This window comes from Columba livia, chromosome Z, assembly GCF_036013475.1.
Source record: "Columba livia isolate bColLiv1 breed racing homer chromosome Z, bColLiv1.pat.W.v2, whole genome shotgun sequence".
Classification (NCBI taxonomy): Eukaryota; Metazoa; Chordata; class Aves; order Columbiformes; family Columbidae; genus Columba; species Columba livia.
The window spans coordinates 56,943,222-56,970,214 of record NC_088642.1 but is presented as its reverse complement, the minus strand read 5'-3'; the positions used below and the strand labels follow the sequence as shown (position 1 = coordinate 56,970,214).

Below are 26,993 nucleotides of genomic sequence, written 5' to 3'. Positions count from 1 at the left end.
TACGTTCATATATGCGAACAGGGGCATAAGTAGCCCCCTTTCAGGGAAGAGGAACTGGTAAAAACTCTATGGTGAGGCAATAAGCCTCCACAGAGGCTGCTGGCACACTTTGGTTAGGTGTGCGGCACCACGGTGTTTGCTTCTTCTTCACAGCTGTGGAGGATGCCCAGGGCCGGCTGGCAGCTGCACTGCCTGGCACATCCACCTCGACACGCCGCAGCTCCCCACCGGGAGCCTGCTCCTCTCCCGTGGGACAAGCCACGGCTCCGGGCCCGTGCGGAGGGGAAGTTGAGAGAAAGAAACGGTCAAGGTCCGCGCCCTGCCGGGCCACCCTCGCTCTGTACTACCCACGCAAGAACCGGCATGTCAGAGGGTTTTGCCAGGGGCTACTTCTGCACCGTCCGAGGAGTAGCGCTGCTCGGTGCCGGGCACCCTCTGGACGACGACGGGCCACTCTGACCCCCCGCGGGGCCGTCCCTCAGCCCGCCGGGGCAGCCCAGGGCTTCACCCGCCCCTGCGGAGCCTCCGCCCCGGTACCCCGCGCCCGCCGCTCCCCCACGGCTCTCCGCGGCGTGCGGGGCTGAGCGGGGCGGGCGGGCGCGCTGACGCGGGGAGGGCGGCGCGGCAGGAGGGGCCGGGCCGGGCGGTGCTGGCGGCGGCAGGAGGAAGATGGTGGCGGCGGGAGCAGCGGCTGGCTGCCGGGCTTTCCGCCCTGCGCTGCGCTGCCACCCCCGCCGGAGCCGCCCTGCCTGCTGAGGAGGGGGCGCAGACCCGCACCAGGTGCGGAGGGGCCGGGAGCAGGAGCGGAGTCCTTGTCCCCCGCGTCGGTGGGTGGCGGGGAGGCCGGCGGGCCCTCGGGCGGGGGGCGCGGGTTCGGCGCCTGCTGCTGCACTCGCGGAGCCTCCCGGCCACGGGGGACTGCGGCCGGGGCTGCGGCGGGGCTCCGTGTGCGCCCGCAGGGCTGTGCGGGCATCTGCGAGCGGGCGGGGGCGGCTCTGCACCTGCCCCGGGCCGCGGGCAGCGGCGTCAACACGTACATGGATGCCTCGGTTCCAGCCTCCGGCGGGCAATTACGTGCTTTCGTTTATTTCGTCTTTTTAATTATTTTATTCGGTGTTGGTGTGATATGCGTGGAATAATACCGCGTGGAGGTGGGCATACCTTACTGCACTGGTTTTGATTTATCCCTCTCCCTCTATGCATCCTTTCTGTGGTGAAAGGAGAAATGGGGGGGTGGGGGGGATGTGGAGATTCTGCAGCCGCCGATCGAGCCGTCACGGCCGCAGCAGGACGGGGAGCCAGCCCTCTCCTGCAGGAGGTGCTGCCGGTCCCTCCGCCCCCGTCCCGGTTTGCAGGGGGGAGCCCAGCGGCGCCCGGATCTTCCCATCCTCTCTGTGGGGTGCTGCGAGTGGCCCGTTCTGCTCTCCATCACTGGGCTGGGGGGTGAGGTGACATCTGCTACCATCACGTACTAGTTTCAAGAAAGGGAAGGCATCTTGATCTTTTCTTCCCAGAAAAGCAGTCTGGTATAACGGTTGCCTAAATGACAGTCATGGTCAGTGCAGCCGTATGTGCTGCATCTGCTTTCTGGAAAGATCAGTGGTAACAGGAGTGATTTACCAAGACTTCTATTGCCATCATCTATAAATCTGCCTTTTAAGAGAGAAGGGAACTTGGGCCTAGACTGGAAAACTGCAACATCTTTTGCTTTCCCCAGTTGTAGCTTTTTTGGATTATGGAATTACAGTTTGCTTTAGAGAGCGTGTTGCAGATCTGGCTGTTTTCATAGCTGCTGAGGAAATAGAAGGCAGAGATGTTTGCCTGACTCTGCATATATTAAGACTGAGCTAATGTGGGTGTAGGGCACATCAGGCATGTAGCATTTTTCTTGTCTTTGACATGCGTCATCTTATAACAGCTGATAAGAGTACACCCAGGTGGCTGCAGGTTTGCGCCTGCTCTGCGACTGCGGCCCATTGGGTCCCAAACAACTTGCCCTGGAAAATATTCCAGTCACAGTACTCCAGGTTCTGCTGCATTGCTGTCAAAATCTGGATGGGCTGCACCTGCCTTTGCAGCATGTGGCTGGAACAAGTATGTGATGCCTGATTTTTCCCAAACTATGACAGTGACATAGTGTGTGCTTATTCTCTAGGTGCCATGTTTTAGTGGTATGCAGATGACCAAAAGTGAGGTGCCTGTTTACCTTGTGCTGTAAGGGGGGAAAGGTGTGGGCAAGGGGAGCAGTAGGCTGCCTGGAAACACTGTTTGGGAGTGAAAGAGAACACTCACCATCAAATTCTGTACATTTGTGTTTACTTATACTGAAAAATCACATGCTCAGGAAATAATAATGGAAGACCACAGGAAACTCTGCAAAAGCAGAAAATTTAGCATTCTAATGTACCTTGGGACAGATGTTGTGGATGTCTAACAAGTAAGTGTAAACCTGAGAGGGAGACAGCGTGCCTTGGTTAGAAAATGTGATGTGAGACTGAGAGATCTATGAGCTTTTAGGCTAAACTGATTTCTGCAAACTAATGGCAGTTCCAGGTTGGCTTTATAATATGAATTATATGATTCATTGGCCTAAGTTTTTTTGGACACTTGTAGTTGTATCTTGAATCAATACATTTATGTTAAATTAGTGCATAGTCCTCACTTAAAATAGCAATTTTTCTGGCTACTGTGCTGTCTTTTAACAGATGCAAGGCCAGCCTTTTGGAAGGCTATTAAAATGGAGATATTAACAGATGAACACTTCGGTTATAAAGTGTATGGCTCATGGAAAGGTGATTTGGTATACTTAGGTAGATAGAAATGGTGTGTTGAAGAGAAGAGAAAGAAACCAAGGCTTTTTAGTATAATTCTTTTTGGTTACTTAATGGAAAACAATTTTTGTGATTTCCTGAATTAATGATTTAATTTTTAACCATTTGTTTATGATAATTTTGCAGTTCCTTATGTGTTGGGAAGAGTGTAAATGCATTCCCGATTTTTTACTTGTTAAAACTGTCTTTATGTGTTTAAACCGTAGGAAGCAATGCTTTGGAAGAAATGTGGTGGTGCTGGATGTGGTTGGTGCCAGGAATTGGCTTCTGACTTCTTTGATATAGTTGTAAGCCACAGTCATATATAATGCTTATGTTCTGAAACTTTAAAAGCCTGCGATACAAGGGTTATGTGCATCTCTGAAACGTCGTTAACCTTTTCGTAAGCGGTCCCTACCACTGCTAGACCTGACATGAAACACACTGGGCGCAGAGAAATGGAATCTCCCGTTCAGCTGCTTATTTTGTGTTTTTAACATGTCGACACGGGTAGTCATTAGTAGTGGTTTTGCTGTTTGCCTTTAGGTTGTCTCAGTGTGTGGTAGTGTTTATGGCACACAAAATCAGAAAAATCAAATAGTAAATCCAGAAAAGGTAGCTTGGAAAATAAACACCACATTGATTCTGTAGTGTTACTGCACGTGTGTGAGTTCAGAGTTAGTATCCAAAACTAATCATGAGGATACGAAAAAGCAAAACCAACCAACCTACCAAACAAAAAAAACAAAAGAAAACCAAACCAACCAAGTGAAAAAAACCCAAACAAAACCAAACAAAAACCCCAAACAAAATCAAACAAAAAAACCCAAGTGAAAACCAAACCAATAAAACCAAAAAACGACCCACTAAACAAAAACAAATAAAACCCAAACAAACCAACCAACCAAACAAAAAAACAAAACCAAAAACCCAAACAAAAACCAAGCAACAACCCTCCCCCACCAAAAGCAAACCAAACAAAAAACGACCAAACAAAAAAACCCAACCAACCAAACCAAACTTCAGAATCATCAAGTAGACAAAATGAAGGAAAAATCAAACAGAGAGCTAAAACTTTTAATTTATATCTCGTGGCCTAGATACTTCAGACCAGATTCAGTATTTTTCCCTCAACACTCAACTTGTCTGCTATTGATCATTCATGTTCTGGATTCATATGTGATTATGAATTAGAAGAATCAGACCTTTTCCTATACTCAAAAAAAAAAAAAAAGTAGTAGCAGTAATAATAATAATAAATAGAGGTGCTTCGCATAGTTTAATACATGTTGCCCATAGGCAGTGCAGCTTGATTAATTGAAACTTAACTTTGAACAGGATCCTATTACTGTGGGTTTGAGTCAAACCTTGATGTTCCACTAATGCATTTTCAATGTGTTTTTCTGGTTTCGCAGAAGGTGAAGATTGCTGCCTAATGAGAGGTCTAGCAAGCAACCCTCTGCTCATTTGTGTCAGGCAGATTGTGCGTAACACATATTGTGAAGGGGTTAAAGGTTTCTAAAAAGCAGATTGATTGGTTTTGCTTCATAGTATTGATTGATTTGATAAGCCAGCTGCTCAGAGCAGTGTGATAGTATTTTTGTTTTCGCTGCATGAGACTGTATTCTTCTAAAAAAGCTGTATGTTTGTTGCTTTGCTGAAAGGGCCTAGGGAAACATATTTATTTGCTGCTTTCACATATGTGGGCAAATGATTATAATAATACCTGTCCTAACTCTGAAGAAATAAACACAGGGGTAGCATAATGGGTACGCAACAGCTGTGAGTGGCAGAGGACTTAGCTGAGGACACTGTAGGACCAAGGGATGGTATTTTTCTGCTGAACTCTTTCTGCAGGAGAGGGTCCATCTTGACATGGGAGGAGGAGTGAGAGTGCAAATCTGTTTCCATGGAGCCAATAAGGAGGTACCACTGGGAAAGTAGCATCTTACCTGGTACATCACATTGTCCTTGCAGGATCATGTCTTACAAGGTATTTCGTGTGCTGTGTTCTAACTGCAAATCCTTACCGGGAGAACTTTCCATCATCCAATAAGCCTGTATAAACAACTATTTGTGGATCAGCAGTGGGGTTTTGTACATTCTCAAGGAAACTAGTGAAGTAAATTGATTAGAAGTAGTTAAAACAATAAATAATCTCAGTGAGGTAGACCACTCTGGGAGCCTCAAAGGAGGAGAAAATGCTCTGTGACATTTAGCCAATGATTTCACAATGTTTAAAAAATGTAGAGTGTTTAAATTATCGTGTTTTTGTTGTTAGACATGTTCCCTTACCCCATGCTGTCCGGTATATTATTGGATTATCTGTTTGGTCTGTCAAATCTTACTCATAAACCAGCAATTACACATTACTTGCTTATTTCTTTTTAATAAGCACTTCAATTGAAATTACTCTCTGTAAGAAGGTGTCCACCTTGTCACCCATCTGAAGAAAATGTGAAAACAGGGAATGAGATACTTCATTGAAAGTCTGTGAGTGAATGTGGCAGATGAGCAGAACATCCTTGGAATTTGGGCTGAATCCTTTTAGTGGTAATTTCTTTTTTTCAACTAAATAAACTCTTCTGAACTTCTGGGCACCTTTTTGTGCATCAAGAGCATCCCTGTTGAATTTGATATTCAAACTTTCACATCTAAAAGATGAACACAGATCCAGAAAACATTGGGACAGCAGGGCCGGAGTGTCTTCAGAACTTGGCCATCTGCTGCCAAGATCAATAGAACAACTACCCTAAATTCAATCACTTGCTTTATTTTTTCTAAGCTGGGGATATATATCAGGGAAGAACTACCTTTCTATATGTGTGTGGTTGAGGTATTGGTTTGATATCTAGCAGATAAGGTTTGATGCCCTGTATTGATCTGGATAAATAATTTTGTTTCTCTGCAATTATTTTCATTTTTGTATATAAGAGAAAAGGTTTCTGATTGTTCATTTTCGGGTGACCACTCAGAATTTTTGTTTTTTTAAAGAGACATATTTTGCTCAAAAATTGGAGGGGAATTCAGGTGGGCAAGAGCTTAGGGGCTGGGAAAATAAGTTATTTCTAAACAGAAGGAGGTGGAAAAAAATAAGAACATAATAGAAGATTTAAAACATACATGAACGTGGCTTTTTTTTCTCTAACATATGCTTAGGTTTTATTCATGATTAAAAAAAATTATTATATGAGTTGCAATTCTTACCAACAGTGCTACTGTTACTGTGTATTTATACAATGTCTGTTCTGATGGGACTTTGATCATCTTTGAAATCTTGGTTCTTTGGAAATATTAACTATAACTCTTCTTTAGACTAAATAAATTTAAATTAGAAAAGCATTTAAAAAAAAAAAAATCGAGAGTAATATCTAAAAAAGCTCCCACCAGAGCAGGGGGTGAAAGTGGAGGGTAAAAGCTCTTGTTCTATGCCTTCTCCAGGCTAGCGTAAGCAAAATGCTTTAATTAACACTCTTCAGATTCAAAGAACAGGCAAAGCCAGTAGTTTTCTATATGTTGACTGTCTCAGGTGAATTTTGGGAGGGTGGGTAGTGCCTCCACTGCTAGAAGAGGGAATCGGTACGTTTTGTGTGGTGTGTGGGGGGAGCTAAGGGTTTTTTTCTTCACTTTTCTTAACAGCTTTCTCGCACCAGCATTTTTATGATCACAGAGTAACTTGAGTTGGAAAGGATCCCTAAATGCCATCTGATCTAAGCTCAAATTGGGTGACTAAGGCAAGGGCTGCACATGCCACCTTGGCTTAACTAAAGCAAGCCTTCCTCCGAACTGCCTTCCTCCTCTTCCTCCTCTGGCCAAGCCGCCGTGCAGAGCTGCTGGCTCAGGCACTGCCACCGGGGCAGAGGAGGGCTGGGGTGAAGAGTGCCTGCTGTGTGACAGAAACGGTGACTACCTCCTGGTGGGCACTGGTTTCTAAATCCATCTTACCATAGTCATTCAACTCAGGAAAGGGCTGAAATACAGTTATATTTGCTGTATTAGGCTTATCCAGTGACCGGATAATTTTTTACTTCTTAAAAATTGCATTTTTAAGACCATCAAAACAGAGAAAAGTAGCATTCAGAAGTTTAGAAAACAACTTTTTGTGTTAAATTATGTTACAACAGTTTAAAAATTAGAGCACTGTTTTTAAAACATGATTCTATGATTCGAGGACAGCCATGGACCTGTTGGAGAGGGGCCAGAGGAGGCCACAGAAATGTTCAGAGGGCTGGAACAGCTCTGCTGTGAGGACAGACTGAGAGACTTGGGGTTGTTCAGCCTGGAGAAGAGAAGGCTCTGGGGAGACCGTATCACAGCCTTTCAATACTTAAAAGGGGCTTATAAGAAAGATGGGGACAGACCTTTTGGCAGGGCCTGTTGTGATAGGACAAAGGGTGATCGTTTTAGACTAAAAGAGGGGAGATTCAGGCTAGACATGAGGAAGAAATGTTTTTACAATGAAGGTGGTGAAACACTGGCCCAGGTTGCCCAGAGAGGTGGTAGATGCCCCATCCATGGAGGCATCCCAGGCCAGGCTGGACGGGGCTCTGAGCAACCTGATCTAGTTGCAGACGTCCCTGCTCATTGCAGGGTGTTGGACTATATGGCTGTTGAAGGTCTCTTCCAACCCAAACTACTCTATGATTCTTAGAAGTGAAAGACATATTAAGCAGAATTCCTACTAATTATGTGCTGTGCAGTTACCCTTTACTTAAGGAAGAAAATCTCCCCCAGTAACTTTATGACGAGCTGACAGGAATTTGTGTTAAACAAAAGAATCGGTGTGAAACTGGTCTGTATCTTTGTAATTCCGTTGCATTTTCAGTGGACATTTTACATACCTTTTCCACAAACTTAACATGTATTTATCATACCCCAGCTATTGTACCTTTTGTCTCAGAGTGATAAATAGGGATGAACTCGAGGTTCTGCTCTCGCTCAAGAATTATCTTCCCTTGCTGATAAATGATTAATGTAATCCACTTATGAGATTGCGGTGACATCATTCAGATTTTGGCATGCTTAATTTTATTTCATAACAATGAGAAAATCCCAAAGCCCTTGAAAGCTTCTTCTCGCACAACTGTGCTGGGGCTGCGAGGAGCTTGGGAGAGACATTTGAGCTCGATGCCATCTTGGCAGGGGGCTGGGCATCAGTCCCAGGGAACAGCCCTGTGCTTCGTAACCTTGGCTCTGCGTTAGCTTCAGCATCCAGGCTTGAGTTTTAACTACAGCCTTACGATAATTAGTCTGATTGCTTTAGCCATAGTTTAAAGTCCTGTCCAAGTCAGGCAGTTTTAGTGGGTTGTGTGAGTGCAGTATCCTTTGGGTCTCACCAGTTTTGGAATCGGCAGTTTTAGTTGCAGTTGAAGTTGAGTTGGAGACTTAGCATGCTGTCACGTATTAGAAAGAAATTAGAAAGAAATTCTTTACAGAGAGAGTGGTCAGGCATTGGAATGGCCTGCCCAGGGAGGTGGTGGACTCGCTGTTTTTAAACTGAGGTTGGACATGCCACTTAGTGCCATGATCTAGTAAACGGACTAGAGTTGGACCAAGGGTTGGACTCGATGAGCTCTGAGGTCTTTTCCAACCCAGTCGATTCTGTGATTCTGTATCTGTTTATTTTTATACCTAAGAAAACTGTAGAGACTGAACGTCTTTATTTCAGTCTAGGTCAAGCTGCTTTTAAATGCAAATTAAAATGTAATTTAGGTTAAAAAAAACACATCTATGTTTTAGGAATTACATTTAATGCTTCACTATACAATATGTTGAAGCATGTTATGGATTCAAATCTAACTACTTTATTAAAAAGAACTAGTATTTCTAGTTAGCTTCTGACTTGATTATTTCTGGTTTTGAAGCCACGATCTCTCAGTCTCCTGAACAAAATTTTTGTCTCAAGGAAATCCAGATAAGTAATCTGGACAGAGAAGGGAAGATTTAGTTGACTTGGGTATCTATAAGCTGCATCTATGACTGCTTATTTTAGATAAAAAGTAGGCTCAGTAATGTGTCAGGTAACTCTTTGGGTTACGTTATGGGGAGCATCACCTGATGTCTTCTGCTGCACTGATTATGAGAGTTGGGTTGTTAGCTGTCATCAGGCAGGAATCACAAAACCTTTCCCAGAGGAGATCTGGTTCTCTGTCAGATTCCTCTCAGCATAAATTACCCCCTGATAACCGATAGAAGCATTTTGAACTCAGTGGCAGTGTGGTAATAAAGTTGCATGAAAAGTAAATGTTAAAAGCACAGTCCTAGCTTTTATATATTTATGATGTTCTCAAAAAAGTAGTAAGTTCTCTACTCCAAAAATGGGTGCCTTTTGGAGGTACTCTAGGAATTAAAACTGCAATTAGCAGCCTTTTTGCACATGGCACAAAGGCAATTTTTATCGGTCAAGTTTCTGGTGTGCAAATTCATATTTTATTGAAGATACTTTTCTTCAGTATCTTTATCCATGAATATAATGACTTCATATGTAGAGGTCCAAAGGAATTTTTGATTTTTTTTCCTTCCAGTGCATAACTCTGTTGAAACCTGAGCAGTTCATAACTCAATTTTGATCTGCAGTGTTAAATTCTGTGTTATCGTCTTGTCAGCAGTGGCCTCCACAGGCACTGTGGTACAGGTTTATATACATGTACTAGATACATTCTGGATAACAGAACAGGACAAACAGCAGTAAGATAAGAGTTTAGTGGGGGTTTTTTTTGTTTGTTTGTTTTGTTCATTTGTTTTTTGGTTTTGTTCTTTGTATGTGTGTGTGTTTTGTTTTTATTTTTCTTTTCCCTTTCCCTCTCCCTTTCCCTTTCCCTTTCCCTTTCCCTTTCCCTTTCCCTTTCCCTTTCCCTTTCCCTTTCCCTTTCCCTTTCCCTTTCCCTTTCCCTTTCCCTTTCCCTTTCCCTTTCCCTTTCCCTTTCCCTTTCCCTTTTTTTTTCTTTTTTCTTCTTTTTCTTTTTCTTTTTCTTTTTCTTTTTCTTTTTCTTTTTCTTTTTCTTTTTCTTTTTCTTTTTCTTTTTCTTTTTCTTTTTCTTTTTCTTTTTCTTTTTCTTTTTCTTTTCCTTTTCCTTTTCCTTTTCCTTTTCCTTTTTCTTTTTCCTCTTCTTTTTCTTCTTCTTTTTCTTCTTCTTTTTCTTCTTCTTTTCCTTCTTCTTTTCCTTCTTCTTTTCCTTCTTCTTTTTCTTCTTCTTTTTCTTCTTCTTCTTCTTCCTTTTTCTTCTTCCTTTTTCTTCTTCCTTTTTCTTCTTCCTTTTTCTTCTTCCTTTTTCTTCTTCCTTTTTCTTCTTCCTTTTTCTTCTTCCTTTTTCTTCTTCTCTTCCTCTTCCTCTTCCTCTTCCTCTTCCTCTTCCTCTTCCTCTTCCTCTTCCTCTTCCTCTTCCTCTTCCTCTTCCTCTTCCTCTTCCTCTTCCTCTTCCTCTTCCTTTTCTTTTTTTCTTTTCCTTTTCTTTTTTTCTTTTTCTTAATTGAGAAACTGCACTTCATTTATTTGGAAAACAGAGACTTTTTTGACTGTCTGTTCAAGAGCCCTGTAGGGCAGTGACTTCAGGGCCGTTGGTCTTTGGAAATGCTGAGGGTTATGTACTATATGTTTGTAGGTGTTTTACACCTGAAACCAGCAGGTGAAATTACCAGAAAGGAATTCACAGGGTGGGGTTGAATAATTCAGGGCTTCTTGTGGTGCAAGGAAGAAGAACATATTTTTTCAGCCAGTTAAGATACTTTTAAAGTCAGCTTGAAGGTTTAATAATCCTGTGAACTGCAAGGACTCAGTGACAGTACATACACACAAAAATCTGTTATTCTTCCTATTTGATAATATTCTGTGTCTCAGTTATCAGACACATCCCACTTAAAGGTTGACCTTCTCCAACTAGGTGCACATCTACCATCACTTTAGTTACTCTGCGTGTTGAAGATTTTCCCGCTTTCCAATGTTGAACAGGAATTGTGCTGCTTCATGGCCTTTTGTAGTATCTCACACAGTTATTATGTGGTAGTGGCATCCTTTTTGTGTTGGCTTTTCAGGTGTAGTGAAATGTTGAACAGTGGGTGTACCTGATAATTCTGATAAAATTCACTGCTTTAGTGGCTCTGAGAAGAATCCACTGAAGTCTTTGGGTGGATTTCCATGGTCTTCACCTGGCACCTGTGGGGCTTCATGCTAGGGAGAGAAGATAGTTCTCAAAGACAAAGTCATCAAACCTTTCAAGTGTGAAGTGGTGTGCTGTGTAGTCACGTATGATTATTCATACCTAGTTTGAATAGCGTGGGAAACCTGGCTGAAGTGCTGGTGACTTTAGGAAGACTCCGCTTGCAGAGAAGTTGCTCAATGTCAAGCTGGAAACCCACCCGTGTTCCTCTGGTGCCACTCGCTGGGGAAAAGGCCCTGCACCATTGTTGTGGCCGTTTTGTCCAGTGTCAGGAGTCGACAGGTGGCCTGTGTGCATAAGAGGGAGAATACGGTAAAGGAAAGGTTCAGTTAATTTTTTTTTCCCCGTAAGAAGACCAGTTGAGATGTTGAAAATACAAAAAAAGTATCAGTCACCTGTTAAGGCAGTGTCACGGGAGCTTTCATGAGGTTGGCGGCAGGAGTGGATTATTTAGGAGAAAATCAAACTTGCCCGAGACTTCCAGTTGTGTATAGTTCTGTGTTCACCCTGGTCTAACTACCCCTTCCCGCAGCCTCACAAGCACTATGGCAGTACAGCTTTGTAAGTAGTTTCAAGATCAAGACTGCATTTTACCATTAGTTTTGACTAAAGTAATTGGAGCAGTCATTACACTTTGGTAGATAAGTAATTATCAGCATAGTATTTTCCATGTTGTCATCCATCATTGCTCTTTAAAATTTACATCCTGTTTGGAGCAGAGGAGTGGGGAAGGGAAGAGACTTTGTGTAACCGGAGTATCCATCTGATGCAATTTGATGACACAGCATGCTAGGGAGTTATCTCATAGTTGCTGTAACCATGCCAATGCCATCTGCATAACGAGGACTTGGCATACAGTATAAAAAGTACCTCCTATTGTACTTGAATATTATCTATTCAGACTCTTAGAATTTCTGGTCTGTTTATTCTTGTTTATTAACGGAATCCTTTGAAGACATTCTAAAGATGTTCATTAAATAAGAACTTTTTTTATCAAGAGGAAGGAATACCCCTAAAGATCTCCACCGTCCTTTTATTATCCAAAGAGCAAATTTCCTGTATGTAGTCCTCTCTAAAAAGAAAATGTATGAGTCAAGATGCTAAGCTTCAGGGAAGCAAATCTGGAAGCCATTTTCTGCTGCAGAGCGACTGAAGCTTCAGAAGTTTAGTCTTTTTTTTTTTTTTCTGTTGCTCATTAGCTGTGATACAGTTTCCCCGCAGGCAGTGGTTTCTGAATTATCTTTTATTGGCTCCCACATCTGTTCTTACTGATGTTTGCAGCTTACCAAGCAGTGACACAGAGAACTGACGAGATTTTTGACACTTCGACTGTGAGCAGGCATTTGAGTGTCAGAAGTAAACATGGAGTAAAAACATAACAGGTTCAGTTTGCATTTCATGAGATGGCAGTGGTATTGTTGCCAGTTTTTGTCTGGGGACTTAGGACAGTAGCAGTGCTTTTATTTGTATTTCCAGGATTTTCTTTATGATCACAGATTCTTCAGGCTCAGACCCAGATACCTCAGAGGAAACCTTCCTGTGTGCTAATTATAATTTTATTTTTCCTGTCCCTAAGTGTAGCATGTGAAAATTGAATTTCTTCTTGTAAGGCACAGCATTGTCATCCTTCAGCTCCATCTGTATGTACAGCACACTTGTGACAAGATCTGGAAGGTAATCTTGTGTTCACATTTTATTTTGCATCTAGTGTGTATCAGTTCACATTTTGCTGTGGGTACTGTGTATTTTAAATGCCTTTGAATTGTGTGTGGTGAGGACTTAATCCTCTTTTTTTTTTTTTTTCCCCTCTCCCCTCCCATCTGTATCTGGTTTGTAAGTTATGTCATCGTGTTTCCACTTGTTCTTCTTTGTCCTGAGGAGGCTAATTCTTCCTCATCTAAATGTAGCCCCATTCATGAGTTCCCAGTACATGTGACACATTCCCCAAGGCAGAGCAATGATGTCATAGTGGATTTTTATCTGTGAGGGACTGAGGTTAGAAAAAATGTCTTTGCAAAGGATTTGATGAAGCTTTGGGGGACACATGGGGAGAGAGTTGAGTGAGTTCATCTCTGGGTGTGCATTTAATATAGAAACACTTGTTTTTAGTAAAAGATAACTTTATCTTTCGGGAATTACAGAAGAATCATGGACTGAGTTAATGGGAAAACCTTAGAGTTTAAAAATTGGCAGATGCCTCACCATTGTGACAGAAACAGCTTCACAGTTGATTGTGTGGAGTCAGTGGCCCACAGTGGCTAAATAAATCTTAGTCTCTTCATGCTAAAGACTTGGCGGTGAGTGGTTACTGTTCTGCATGGCACTGATACTCCAGACTGGGGGAAACTCTTTCCATTTTCTGTGGCCTAGTGAAGTTGCACTCAAATAAATTATTGTCAATTTTACATTTTTTTTTTCTTTAATAATGCTGAATATATTGCTTGGATGATATCTGTATGTACATGAATAAGATTCTACCACACTAATAAAGATGCTCAGTGAATTACAGAAAGAGAAGACCTTGTTGTGATGGGGGTGGACACAGTTTCTCTTGTTATCATCTGCATATAAGTACGTGGTACTTCTGTAGTGTTCGGTTGGCAAAGCGGAGTTACCCCATTGTTGCTGCTGTGATTGTACACTGCCTTATGTGTTTTATTGATTCGTTTAGGAACAGATGCATTTCTGGATTGCAGATGCAAACTTTATGCCATCAAGAAAAGAATTACAGTAATTTGGGACAGAAGTTGGGCCATTAGTCTACCCTATGAAAATTACATTTTGTTTCAGCACCAATAAAAGCCATATTTTGTTCAACTCTCTGAATTGAGACATGGCAGAAGTCCAAGGTTAGTGGTTTTGAGTGCCTCTTCTGAGACAAAGATTTCACTCTTCCAGTTTTTGACAACTGAAGAGAGATGGCAAGGAATACACGAACTGAATTAAGGGTAAGGTTAGAATCCTAGTAGCAAGTTTCCAGTGTTGGAACCTAACTTGCCATTGAAGCTCTTTGCTTCAAAAGAACCTATAAACTTTTGATATCTGTCTTAGTTGTGTGCCTCTTACAAGGTGGGTTGTTTGTCTTGAAATAAATAACACAGGGATTTTCAAAGGGTAGGAATGATTCCTAGTAACTGGCGAGGGCTGGAATGTTATCTGTCTTTTGGGGAATAATCTTACTTCCTAACTGAAAAGCCCTAGCAGAAGCAGCAGGAAACGAAGCTATGTGTGGTCAGAAAGACCTAACTGTGAATCATGGGATAAGATACAGAAAGAAGACTCAATGGAATCAATGATCTCAAGGGTCCCTTCCAACTGAAATTATTCTAGGAGAACTAAGCATTGGAAAAACAGCTTAGCACTGAGGTCTACTAGACTGTGAAATCATCTTCCAGGGAGTGAGGAAAGATACATTTTTGGAGAAGTGAATACTCAGTGGTGCAAAAGCTTCAACAATACAATAGGGAACAATCTTCAACTTGAAAAATCTCGTTCTGAGAGATTTTGACCATCTAGGATGACTATATCCTTAAAATGGGTATAAGCAGATTTTCTTTTCTTCTTTTGTTTCTTTGTTTGTCACCAGATGTAGTTTTCTCATCATGCTGTTTTTTCCCACGAGAACAAGCATTTAGTGATGTGGTAAATTATTTTCTATTTTGGTTTTGCCCTTGAAGCAGAATTCCATGACTCTTTCAATGGTCAACTGCTTTAGGTTGATATTTAAAGTTTGATTAAAATACAGTAAAGGTTAGGAATTAACATCAGTATGTTTGATTCTTGCAAAATAAGGTCAGGAGTTATTGATGAGTCAGTATCATCTGTCTCACAGGTGATAATAGTGTAGTTGTATATGGTGATGCTTTGTAGTGATCTTTTTATTCCTTTGCAAGTGAGTGGAATGCTTATAACACACGAGCCCTGTACCAATGGGTCTGTCTTTGATGTAATTCCAAACATGACCACAATTTGTGCTACTTGTCTTTTCTCCTTAAAAAATACAGGGAAAGTAAAATCTGTAGAAAAATCAGCTTAAATTGTTAGAATCAGTTGGATACACAGTGAGTGGCAGAGGGAGCGCAATACACCTGCTGGGTTAAAAGAGATTAAAAGAAAAATGGGAATCCTGTACAAGCAAACTCAATGAAATAATGTCCAGCATGGGGAGGGGGCTAGTTAAATTTTTGAAAGTGGTGAAACAAAGAAGGATGTTTGGGTGTTAAAGGTGTCAGAATAAATAATTCTAAATGTTACAAGAAACCGTGATAATAATGCTGGATTAACTGGAACACCGCTAGGGAATATGTTTGGAAATGATTGATAGGATTAGAGAGTTAATATAGTGGATCAACAAAGAGGTTTTTAGGTGCTGATTGTTAGAGTTTTTTCCTTCCAGGGAGAGTATAATTTCTAGCTGAGGTGTCTTTGATTGCCACAGCTAGCTATCAAAAGAAGGTATTGTGTGTTTGTACACAAACTTTTTCTCCTGGAAAGATGAAGTGGATACTATGATTGCAAGATGCTTTTAGCTATTTCAGAACACCTCCTCTCCTTGCTTCCACTGTGGCCCTGTGGACTCTCATTGTTACTTCTCTACAAATCTTGTTTCCCCATGCTCTTAAAATCTGGCATTGTGGCAAATTCTCATGAGTGATTGAAGAATGATTAACGTTATTTCTGTAGACTATTGCTGTCTCTGTAATCATTCTGAATTTCATGATGTTCTTTATCATAAGCCCACATTTACACATTTTACCCATCACTGTCATTGCTTCAGCATGCAAAGCAGACAGCGCTGCCTGTTGATCCGTCACAACCTGTACTTGCACAGGATCAAAAGACAATAATTAGGCTTCAAACCTGACTCCACTGAGTAGTGAGGTTTTGATTGCAAATGGTGTATTTTCAATTGTGTAGAACTGGTGTAGTGGCTTCAGTGCTACTCAGAATTGAGATTATTGTGTAGCATGTCATAGAATTAGCTGATTCCTTGAACGTATTTTGCTTGCAAGTATTTAATGGTCTAGCTGGTTGTATATATTTTTTCTCCTAGTGGTCTAGCAGGTTGTACATATTGTTTCATCTTGCCTTGCTCCTGCAGCTTTTTTGCCAAAGAGGCTAAATTTCGAGTCAGAGCCAAAGAACTCTCCAGTCTCCATAAAGCAGCTTCTGTAAGTGGTATTCAGCAGATATGGACATATTTAATCTCTTCAAGATATTTTTCCTGCTTTTGAAAGCTGTGTGAAATCCATTAATTTACCAGACCCTTCCAGACCTGGAACAGTGGTGAAGCAGAGTGGAGAAGGCAGCGTGGCCCAGTGGGGTGACCCAAAAGGCTGCTGCAGCCGCGGTTTCTGATGTGGATGCCTGGTCAGAGAAGCCGAGAAGTTACCTGCTGTACTCCTGGTCTGCCTGCCAGTGGTGCCTCACAGCCGCTGTACTATTCCTGGGTTGTGTCATTAGTGTGAGGAGCTTGAAGACATGCTATGGCATCGAGGAACTTGAAAGCACACCCTAAAATCTGCCGGAGAACTATCAACATGTGGTTTTGGTTTTTAAGTTCCATAATAAATTGCTGATGTTGTTATTGCATGTGTAAACCAGATCAGAAGTCAGTGAGAGAGTGGTGGAATGGTAGGGCAGCTCTGGTGCAGAATTTGTGACTTCCAGAAACCTACTGTGGTTTAGAATAATACTAACTTTGTCTTTTCAATAAATACAAAATATGTAATTTAACAAATACTGCCTGATGCCTGGGACTTGTTGTTAAGGCAGTTCACAATTTTTCATGATTTTTAGCTAAATTCACTGAATCTTGAGCAAAGGTTTAACTTTTATGTGTATCATGTGAAAAGTGCTACAAAGACCTGGAAATGAAAAATATTTCCAAGTGCCCTTCTACTTGTTTCTTTCTATACAGAGCAACCAAAAAACCCCAAAAGGTGACATTGCTGCTTCAGTGTTGGGAGAGTAAGTGTAGAATAATGAATTCATAATCCTCTGTGTGTGGGGGATTACCTTTTTTTTTTTTTTTTTAAGTAGCACTTGGTTTATTTTGATAGTAGTTATTACATTGAATGTTTCTGTTTACATATCCACTAACTGCTTGCCCTAGAATAGCTTCTGGAAATGCCTCATGGAGATGAGCACACTGGTGTTTTCTGAGCTAATAGAGCGTGGCATTGTGGAAGCCATGGGTAGAAGGCTATGTTTTAAGCCACAACATCCAAAATCTATGAGGTGGAAATTAGAGAAAGTGAAGGGTATTATCAACAGTGTTCTTTCTGAATTTATCTGTATCTTTCCTAAGTGGGATTTTCTTCTGGGGGATCCCAGGGTTACAAATCCTTGGGGAGCTGAAAAAGAAGATGACAAGGAAATAGAAAATATCTGAGAGTCTCAAAGAGTATTTGACTTAGCAGGTCTCACTGATCTGCTTCTAGCATAACTAACCAAGGCCCAAACACTGATCTTCACTTGCTCCAGGAATGTAGAAGCAGCAGTATTTTTAATAAGGAAAAAACAGTCCAGAGGCATCTGATTTAAATCTCTGTAGCTCTGCTATAATCCTGTCAGTGACACAAAGCTGTATTTAATTTCGTGGAGTTACATTTATTTGGAATCCATTGGGGCCAATCCTTAGTATTTAATCCATGTGTTTGTTACTGTCAAAGGTTTACTGAGGAGCTAAGCTGAGGTGGCATTGACGTGTTGTGGGTGTCTCTTGGGGATATGCCCACATTCTATTTGGAAGCAATTTTGCCACGTAAGTTTCCACATTTCCTTTTTTTGCACTATTCTCAAACCAAATCTGTTTAAGTAACTCTTTTCTCATTGTACGCATGACAAGGGTATGGTATACAGCTTACACTCTTAAATTCAGAATAGCTCAGTTTATTAAAGGCTTTTTCAACTTTCTTGTGAGCTCAAAAGCAAAGATAAATTTTTAAAATTTTTACACTTGTAGCTAGGGACAAAATACACCGAGGGAAATCTGTGAGAGAACAAACATACTGAATAAATAGACAGATTCCTAAATAGTGTTCTTATCCATATCTCTCTTCAGGAAAAATGACTTTATTATTATTCTATCTCTTTTCCTCACAATGGTCATTTTGATTCTTTTCTTGCTGGAAGAATTTACTTCTCTGTTTTTTATTTTGTTTGTTTGGTTGTTGTTGTTTTAGTTAGGAGATCTATTGGGAAATATAGTAAAAATGAACAAACAAACAAAACCCACCACCAACAAAAAAACCTCGCACCCCAGGCCATGAAACCAGTCAATTTAGATTCTGGTCAGCTGTTTTAAGGAAATTTTGGTGTTAAGAGTTGTGGGGTTTTTTTTATTATGAGCAACTAAAAATTGTTCTCCTCTAATGTACAGGTTTATGAAGCTTGAGAGAAATTAAAAAAAAAAAAAAAAAAAGAAAGAAAAGAAAAAAAAAGAAAAAAGGAAAAAAGTTTCCTAGCCAGATCTTATTTGTGAGAATGTAGACAGGGTGAAAAAAGTATTCTAAATCAATAGTTATACTCTGGTTTCCACATGAAAGACTAAGGTAGTTTAAATTGCCTGCCTTAAACAACATGGATGCATTTCTTTAGATAAAGCTTCCAAAAGCTTTTAATTATTGTTTTGTTTGTTTATTTCAAAGTTTTCACACAATTTAGTGTTTCTGGCATTGATAAGCATCATGAGAGTTTGATGCACAGGATTCTTTAGTTCTTTCTCCACAGTGACAGACTGTGTAGCACACATGACTGGAGTGTGGTCATGGATGGCTATGTCCTTTTCAGGAAAGACAGGCCACCCAGGCGTGGTGGTGGAGTTGCTCTTTATGTGAGAGAACAACTACAATGTATTGGGTATTGTCCAGGCACAGGTGAGGGGTGAGTTGAGAGTCTGTGGGTGAAAGTTAAGGGACAGGCTGGCAAGGGTGATACTGTTGTGGGCGTCTGTTACAGGCCACCAGATCAGGGTGAGGAAGTTGATGAAGCCTTCTACAGGCAGCTGAGAGCGGCCTCACAATCAGAGGCCCTCATTGTTGTGGGGGATTTTAACTTCCCTGATGTTTGCTGGAAGGACTACTCGGCCGGCCAGCCACTGTCTAGGAGGTTCCTCCTGTGCCTTGATGATAACTTTCTGATGCAAAGGGTGGAGGAGCCAACTAGAAGAGGTGCACTGCTGGACCTCATCCTCACTAACAAGGAAGGTCTGGTTGAAGCAATAAAGGTTGAGGGCTGCCTTAGTTGCAGTGACCATGAGATGGTGGAGTTCAGGATCTCATGTGGTAGGAGCAGGATAGCAAGCAGAATTGCAAGCCTGAATTTCAGCAGGGCAAACTTTGGCCTTTTCAGGCAATTGCTAAGGGAAATCCCATGGGCAAGGCTGCTTGAAGGTAAAGGAAGGTCAAGGAAGGGAGCCAGGAGACCTGTGTGGTTAAACAGGGAACTGCTGGGTAAGCTCAAGTGTAAGAGAAGAGTTTATAGATCATGGAAGGAGGGGCTGGCCACTTGGAGAGAATATAAGGCTGTTGTCGGAGGGTGTAGGGAGGCAACTAGGAAAGCTAAGGCCTCCTTAGAATTAAAGCTGGTGAGAGGGGTCAAGGACAACAGGAAGAGCTTTTTCAAATACGTGGCAGATAAAATTAACAGCAGAGGCAATGTAGACCACCTGATGAATGAGGTGGGTGCCCTGGTGACAGAAGATACAGAGAAGGCAGAGTTACTGAATGTCTTCTTTGTCTCTGTCTACTCTGCCGGAGGCTGTTCTGAGAGCCCTGAACCCCTGAGGCCCCAGAGGAAGGCAGGACAATGGAGGAGTTTGCCTTGGTTGATGAGGACTGGGTTAGGAAGCAATTAGGCAATCTGGACATCCATAAATCCATGGGTCTGGATGGGATGCACCCGCCAGTGCTGAGGGAGCTGGCTGAGGTCATTGCTGGACCGCTCTCCATCATCTTTGCCAAGTCTTGGGAAATGGGAGAGGTGCCTGAGGACTGGAGGAAAGCAAATGTCACTCCAGTCTTCAAAAAGGGCAAGAAGGAGGACCTGGGTAACTATAGACCGGTCAGCCTTACCTCCATCCCTGCGAAAGTGACGGACTGACTTCTCCTTGGTGCCATCTCAAGGCATATCAGGGATAAGAGGGTCATTAGGGGCAGTCAACATGGCTTCACCAAAGGGAAGTCATGCTTGACCAACCTTACTGACTTTTATGAGGACATAACAAGATGGATGGATGATGGCAGAGCGGTAGACGTGGTCTACCTTGACTTCAGTGAGGCATTTGACACAGTCTCCCGCAGCATCCTTGCAGCTAAACTGAGGAAGTGTGGTCTGGATGACTGGGTAGTGAGGTGGACTGTGAGCTGTCTGAATGGAGGAAGCCAGAGAGTCATGGTCAATGGGGTGCAGTCTAGTTGGAGGCCTGTACCTAGTGGAGTGCCTCAGTGGTCAGTACTGGAGACTGTATTATTCAATATATTCATCAATGATTTGGATGAGGGAATAGAATGTAGTATCAGCAAGTTTGCTGATGACACCAAGCTGGGAGGAGTGGCTGACACGCCAGAAGGCTGTGCCGCCATCCAGCGGGATCTGGACAGGCTGGAAAGTTTGGTGGAGAAAAATTTAATGAAATATAACAAGCAAAAGTGTAGCATCTTACATCTGGGTAGGAAAAACCTCAGGTTACAGTATAAGTTGGGGAATAACCTATTAGAGAGCAGTGTAAGGGAAAGGGACCTGGGGGTCCTGGTGGACAGCAGGGTGACCATGAGCCAGCACTGTGCCCTTGTGGCCAGGAAGGCCAATGGCATCCTGAGTTATATTAGAAGAGGGGTGGTTAGTAGATCGAGAGAGGTTCTCCTTCCCCTCTACTTTGCCCTGGTGAGGCCACATCTGGAGTATTGTGTCCAGTTCTGGGCCCCTCAGTTCAAGAAGGACAGGGAACTGCTGGAGAGAGTCCAGCATAGCGCAACAAAGATGATTAAGGGAGTGGAGCATCTCCTTTATGAGGAAAGGCTGAGGGAGCTGGGTCTCTTTAGCTTGGAGAAGAGGAGACTGAGGGCTGAGCTCATTAATGTTTACAGATATATAAAGGGTGAGTGTCACGAGGATGGAGCCAGGCTCTTCTCAGTCACAGCCAATGATAGGACAAGGGGTAATGGGTACAAACTGGAACACAAAAGGTTCCACTTAAATTTGAGAAGAAACTTCTTCTCAATGAGGGTGACAGAGCACTGGAACAGGCTGCCCAGGGAGGTTGTGGAGTCTCCTACTCTGGAGGCATTCAAGACCTGCCTGGACACCTTCCTGAGTAACCTCATCTAAGTGTTCCTGCTCTGGCAGGGGGATTGGACTAGATGATTTTTCAAGGTCCTAGCATTCTGTGATTCTGTGATTCTGTGTAGGTTAATACAAAAGCCAGTAGTGAAATCCAGCATATGCTTTTTGGATGGAAGAGGCATCATTTAACCTTGTTTTCTGGCTATATTTTTAACTTCTCCTAGGAATGATTAGGTGGATGGGAAAATGCCCTTTCAAGGATTTGCCTCTTCTAGATCTGTATTTCTGTATTTGAGAAGTGCTTCTGTACAGTTACTTCTATGTTTAATCTTTTGCTTCTTGTCACAGTTTGTCTTCATTTGATGGTACTGTCAGAACCCAACGAAGTTTAATAGGCAGGCTGCAAAATTTGGAAGACATCAGTCCTGGAGTAAAGCCAAGCAGGAGCATCCATTTATCAAAGAAATGATTGCTAAGTAGCTGGGAAGGAGCTACACTTTTGAGTAGTTTGATGTTTGAACGTTTTTATAGTTATTAAACTTGCAGTTGATAAGGATATAACCGGCAAATGGAGTATCTTCCCTTGTATCACTCGTAACCCATTCCATACCTGCCCAGACATCAGCACCTGGCAGGCAAAGGTGGGACTCCTTCTGCTCCCTCCTACAGTGGTGTAGAACTGTGTCAGCACCAGGTGATTTAAAATTTAAAGCCTTTTCAGTTTCTTGGATAAAGCAGCAGGCTGTCTGTACTACTCACTTTCACAATACAGTTTACATTTGGGGATGATTTAAAGTGAATTTAGGAAGCCTGGCACAAGACTGGCTAGCACAGCTAGGGGAATGAATACAATCTCTTCCCCCTGCCTCTGCCAGAGACCTAGTGACCTTTCCATGTAGTGTGCATGTCCCATGCAGAACCCTGGTGTGCTCTTGAATACATCTTCCTTGTGGCTTTTTCCATGGGATTTTGTGGTGTGCTTTGTAATGTGCATCAGGTTCATTGTGATAGCGTAATGCAAAACCTGGGGAATCACAGAATCACAGAATGGTTGGGGTTGAAAAGGACCTCTGGAGATCAACTAGTCCAACCCACCTGTGAAAGCAGGGTCGCCTGAAGTAGATCACACAGGAATGTGTCCGGGTGGGTTTTGAATGTCTCCAGAGGAGACTCCACAACCTCTCTGGGCAGCCTGTTCCAGTGCTCTGTCACCCTCAAAGTAAAGAAGTTTCTCCTCATATTCAGGTGGAACCTTTAATGCTTCAATCTGTGGCCGTTGCCCCTCATCCTATTGTTGGGCACCACTGAAAGGAGTCTGGTCCCATCATCTTGACATCCACACTTGAGATATTTATAAACATTGATGAGAATCCCTCTCAGCCTTCTGTCCTCCAGGCTGAACAGAGCCAGCTCTCTCAGTCTCTCCTTATAAGAAATGTGCTCTAGACCACTCATCATCTTCGTAGCCCAGCACTGGACTCCCTCCAGTAATTTCTTGGCCTTCTTAAGACGGGGAGCCCAGACCTGGACACAGTACTCAGATGCGGCCTCACAAGGGCAGAGTAGATGGGGAAGAAGGGATGGGCAGGTCTCCTGGCTGGCATCAGGGCCACCCAGTAAGTGACAGGTGGGTGCAAGGTTTTAAGCATGGATGTGGAAGTGCAGCTATGGGGAAGAGCTTTCATGAGAATGACTGGGAGCTGGGCCTGGTCTGAAGACAGAATTGATTAAATGACCAGAGTCTGGCATTGGGTATCTGAGTGATGCACTAAAGACAGCCACAGGACTGCAATTTCCCCAGTGCGTTGGAGAAGAACACAAATCTCCCAAGAAAGCCAGGAAATTGGTTTGGAATCAGCAGAGGGTGAGGATAATGTCAGGCTGAGCACCTGCTGAACTGCTGGACTGGCCGTGCCCACGGTTCCATCTGCCCACTGCTGTCAGACTTTGCTCACCTTCCCCCTGTGGGGAGAATGAACCAGCATTGCCTGTGTAGCTCAAACAAAGTCCATTGTCTTTAAGACTTTCATAAAACAAATCTATAATTGGCCAGTGTCTAAAACTTAAGGATAAGAAATAAATGTTCAATCCCTCTAAAGTATTGTTTGTGGATTATCCACCTAATAAAAGAGCCTGCCTTCCAAGCTGTTTAGTCATAGAGGTTTCTTTTTTTTTTCAGTGTAATATTATGCATAGGTTTTAAATCTTACAAGCTTGTGTGATTCTTTCTTTTCTTTTTGGTAATCAGTAGCTGAAAACCAGCAACATAATATATTAAGTCTTTAATTAAGCTTTAATTATGTCTTTGCATTTTTGCTCGAGTCATATCACCTTGTATAAAAACATCATGTATACTTCACATATGTGACAGCCTCTTCACAAAACTGATTACATACAGATAAAATAACATTCATCTGGTTTTTATTTTATGAGAAGTTCTTTCTTGGTTGTGGCTCTGGTAAACACGTGTGTGTTTGGGTTTTGTATGGGTCTTCAAAGTGTTAATGTTTTATAAAGTATAGAATTCAGATTTATGTATCTAAAAACAGATTTTAAATGATTTACTCTTGAAGAAGAGAATTTACTTTGTAATTCTGGATAGACTATATATCAGACCATGACTACTTTTTCTTCTTCTTTTGTACTTCACATTTTTCTTTCTCACAGACACTTGAGTTATGATTAATTGAATAAACAATTACTGAAGGAGATTATTAGAAACCTTATGTGGCTTTTCTTAGTTTCAGTACTTGTCATTTTGCATTTGCAGTGATCTTTCATAAAAATATCAGGCAGTTAATTGTAATACTTCTATGTGCACAATTTTTGCAAATGAATGAGCTCTTCAGGAGAGTATTTTCTGTTACTTTAGAAGAAATGTAACTTTGTGATAATCAGAGTTTTGCTTTTTCAAAGTATTTTCTTTTGACATTTTTCAATAGACATTTGAAATAATTTTTAATCCTTGCCATCAATATCAGTTGTGCCACTGCTGCTGTACGATGAAAAGCAGTGGGTTATGGAGAGGAAACTCATCAGTTAGAAATCTGTTTGCTAGACACTACACTGATTTCATGTGTAACCTTTTCACTGCCATGAAACAGGATTTAAGCCATCGAAAGGTATTAGCATACGTAAGTGGAAAGGGATAGCATTTAGACTTTTTTTTGTATTTTGTTTTCTATCTTGGATGTTATTATCTGAGAAGTGAAAATACAGTGGGCATTTTTTATTCTCGGCAGCAGGATGATAACAGGATGTGTTTCTTGCCAGCATTTTTATCTGCCTTACAACAATAAGCCAGCACAATTTCTCCATAGCTATAATTTTCTGACAATACTGTTGTATTTTCACGCTATACGTCTGATTACTCAGGTAGACTATGACAGAACTCTGCCATATTGGAAAGCATACAGTTGCTATTGAGGTATTTTACTTTTTTGGGGGGTTGGTTTTGTTTGATGCTAAAATTTAAACGGAACACAAAGCTTATTTGAATCTCAGAAGATTTGAATTTCTTTAATTTTCTAGCCTGTGCTTTGACCTTCCACTCAATTTCCCATTTTTCTTTCCCAGTTGATAAATTTTCATTCAGAAGTACTGGACTATTAATTCCACTTAAGCAGGAGACACGAGAGTGCCAAACAGTATTCCCACGCAGTCTTTGTAGGATGTCTTTAGCAGAGGGTGCTGCTCAGTAGCGTTCGTGGAGGAGGTGGTACCTCATTCCATCTCAGAGGTCAAGAATGCCCTTTGTGGTTTCACACACCAGCACTCTCTCAGTACCGGGGATTTTACTGCTGGGCCACAGAACCAGGTGTGATGCTGTGGTGGGGTTTACTGGCTGAACCTGAACTGAGGCATTTTGTCCCTGTTTTCACACATCTTTTATGGTTGAAAACTTGTTGGTTAGTGGCTGAAGAAGGGATTTTTAGCCTGCTGCTCGTTATTATAAATTAGCGTTTGCTCTTCTGTGAAGTGCCTGCATACTCAAGTAATGGGAGCTCTGTGTGTTGTTATAGTGAGAAAGCAGTTAAGTCTGTAGGAGTTTTAAAGCAGGATGCATCACACTCTGTCACATTGAGTGTTGTGCAAAACTATGTTGACCTTACATTGGTACAACAGTGCTTTCAGAGGCTGTGAACTGTGGAACAAGGTTAAGTAGCTTAAGGAGATATATGTGTTCTTTGTCAGTGCTGAATCAAGAGATTTACTTTGAAAAGCAGGTTAACGATGTAAGAAAGCATCTAATCATAGTAAGTTACTATTTTTTCCCTTTTGAATAATTAAAAAAAATTATTTTTATTTTATTAATGTAAGATTTTTTTAATCTGTTACCTTCTACATTTTTAATTCCACTTCCTGAGGGAGAATTGTGCAAAGACTATGACTGTTTTGATGATTGATTATTTTTGCAATGTTTTTAATAATTTTTTCCTCTGGTAAGTGTGAGGTACAAAGGTATCCTTGTTGTACAAGTTGAGGCAACTTTTTTTTTGTTTTAAATCTAGTATTTTTCTTCTCTTTGCAGAAGGTTTCCTGATATGGTTCTGATCTAGATGTTGGGGTTTTTTTTCAGTGGCAGTGGGAAGAGGCTGGGTGAGTTCCACTTTGTTCTTTCTGTGAGATTCATATTAATCTCGGCTGTAAACTATATTATGCAAATTGCAGAAAGGAATCTAGTAACTCTTTGCGGAAATGAAAAAGTACATCAAGGTGGGTTTTGCAGGTTTTGTCAGTAGTAGTCAACATTTTCATTACAGTTGTGAAAACCAGAGCAGAGCCGCTGCAGTCTGGGCGCACCCACCAGGGTGTTGGAAGATGGAAAAACATTCACAATGAGTCTTCAGAGGGGAAAGGAGGAGGGAAGTGCTTTTCAGCAGGGACCAGAGCAAGGGGCATGATACCACAGTGAGGGAGCAGCTGGCTAAGTAGCTGGTCTGCAGAAACATCTGTGGGGGTTGCAGCTAATTACAGTGTAAAATGGGTTGTTAGTGTTGTATTAGTACCAAAAGGCAGTTGCTGTACTGAGAGAAAAGGAATATAGCCTTGGGAGAGGCACAAAGGATGCTTGGTGAAGGTGCAGATGCTGTATTATGTTTGGCATGCTGTGTTGGAAAGAGTTTGAAGGAGAGTGCTTGAGGTCTGTAAGTGGAAAAGCAAGACCATGAGGAGTGAATCCTATCAAGGAGGGACTATTTAGGCCAAAGAATCACAGAACCGTTCTGGTTGGAAAAGACCTTTAGGAGCACAGAGTTCAACTCTTAACCTAACACTGCCAGGTTCACCTCTAAACCATGTTCCTAAGCACCACATTTTTGCGTCTTTTAAATACCACTCCAGGGATGGTGGCTCAACCACTTCCCTGGGCAGCCTGTTCCAATACTTGATAACCCTTTCCATGACAAAATTCTTCCTAATATCCAATCTAAGCCTCCCCTGGCACAACTAGAGGCCATTTCCTCTTGTCCTATCACTTGCTACTTGGGAGAAGAGACCAACACCCTCCATGCTACAACCTCCTTTCAGGTAGTTGTAGACAGCGATCAGGTCTCCCCTCAGCCTCCTTTTCTCCAGGCTAAACAGCCCCAGTTCCCACAGCTGCTCCTCATCAGACTTGTGCTCCAGGCTCACCAGCTTTGTCGTCTCCTCTGCACTCTCTCCAGCCCCTCAATGTCTTTCTTGTAGTGAGGGGCCCAAAACTGAACACAGGATTCAAGGTGGGGCCTCACCAGTGCCA

The 26,993-nt window shown here is 42.1% G+C and overlaps 1 protein-coding gene across 4 annotated transcripts in view; it reads left to right on the top strand.

Moving 5' to 3' along the window:
- The first annotated feature begins 637 nt into the window (after nt 1-637).
- APBA1 (amyloid beta precursor protein binding family A member 1) overlaps nt 638-26,993 on the top strand; it is a 103,755-nt gene continuing 77,399 nt past the window's right edge. For 2 of the 4 annotated variants that reach the window (XM_065045954.1, XM_065045957.1), the window contains exon 1: nt 638-780. The gene's annotated coding sequence lies outside the window, so the exon portion shown is untranslated. Of the gene's footprint in view, nt 781-4,783; nt 4,804-25,784; nt 25,853-26,993 lie in introns of those variants that run through there. The other 2 variants (XM_065045955.1, XM_065045956.1) reach the window with 2 other exon arrangements.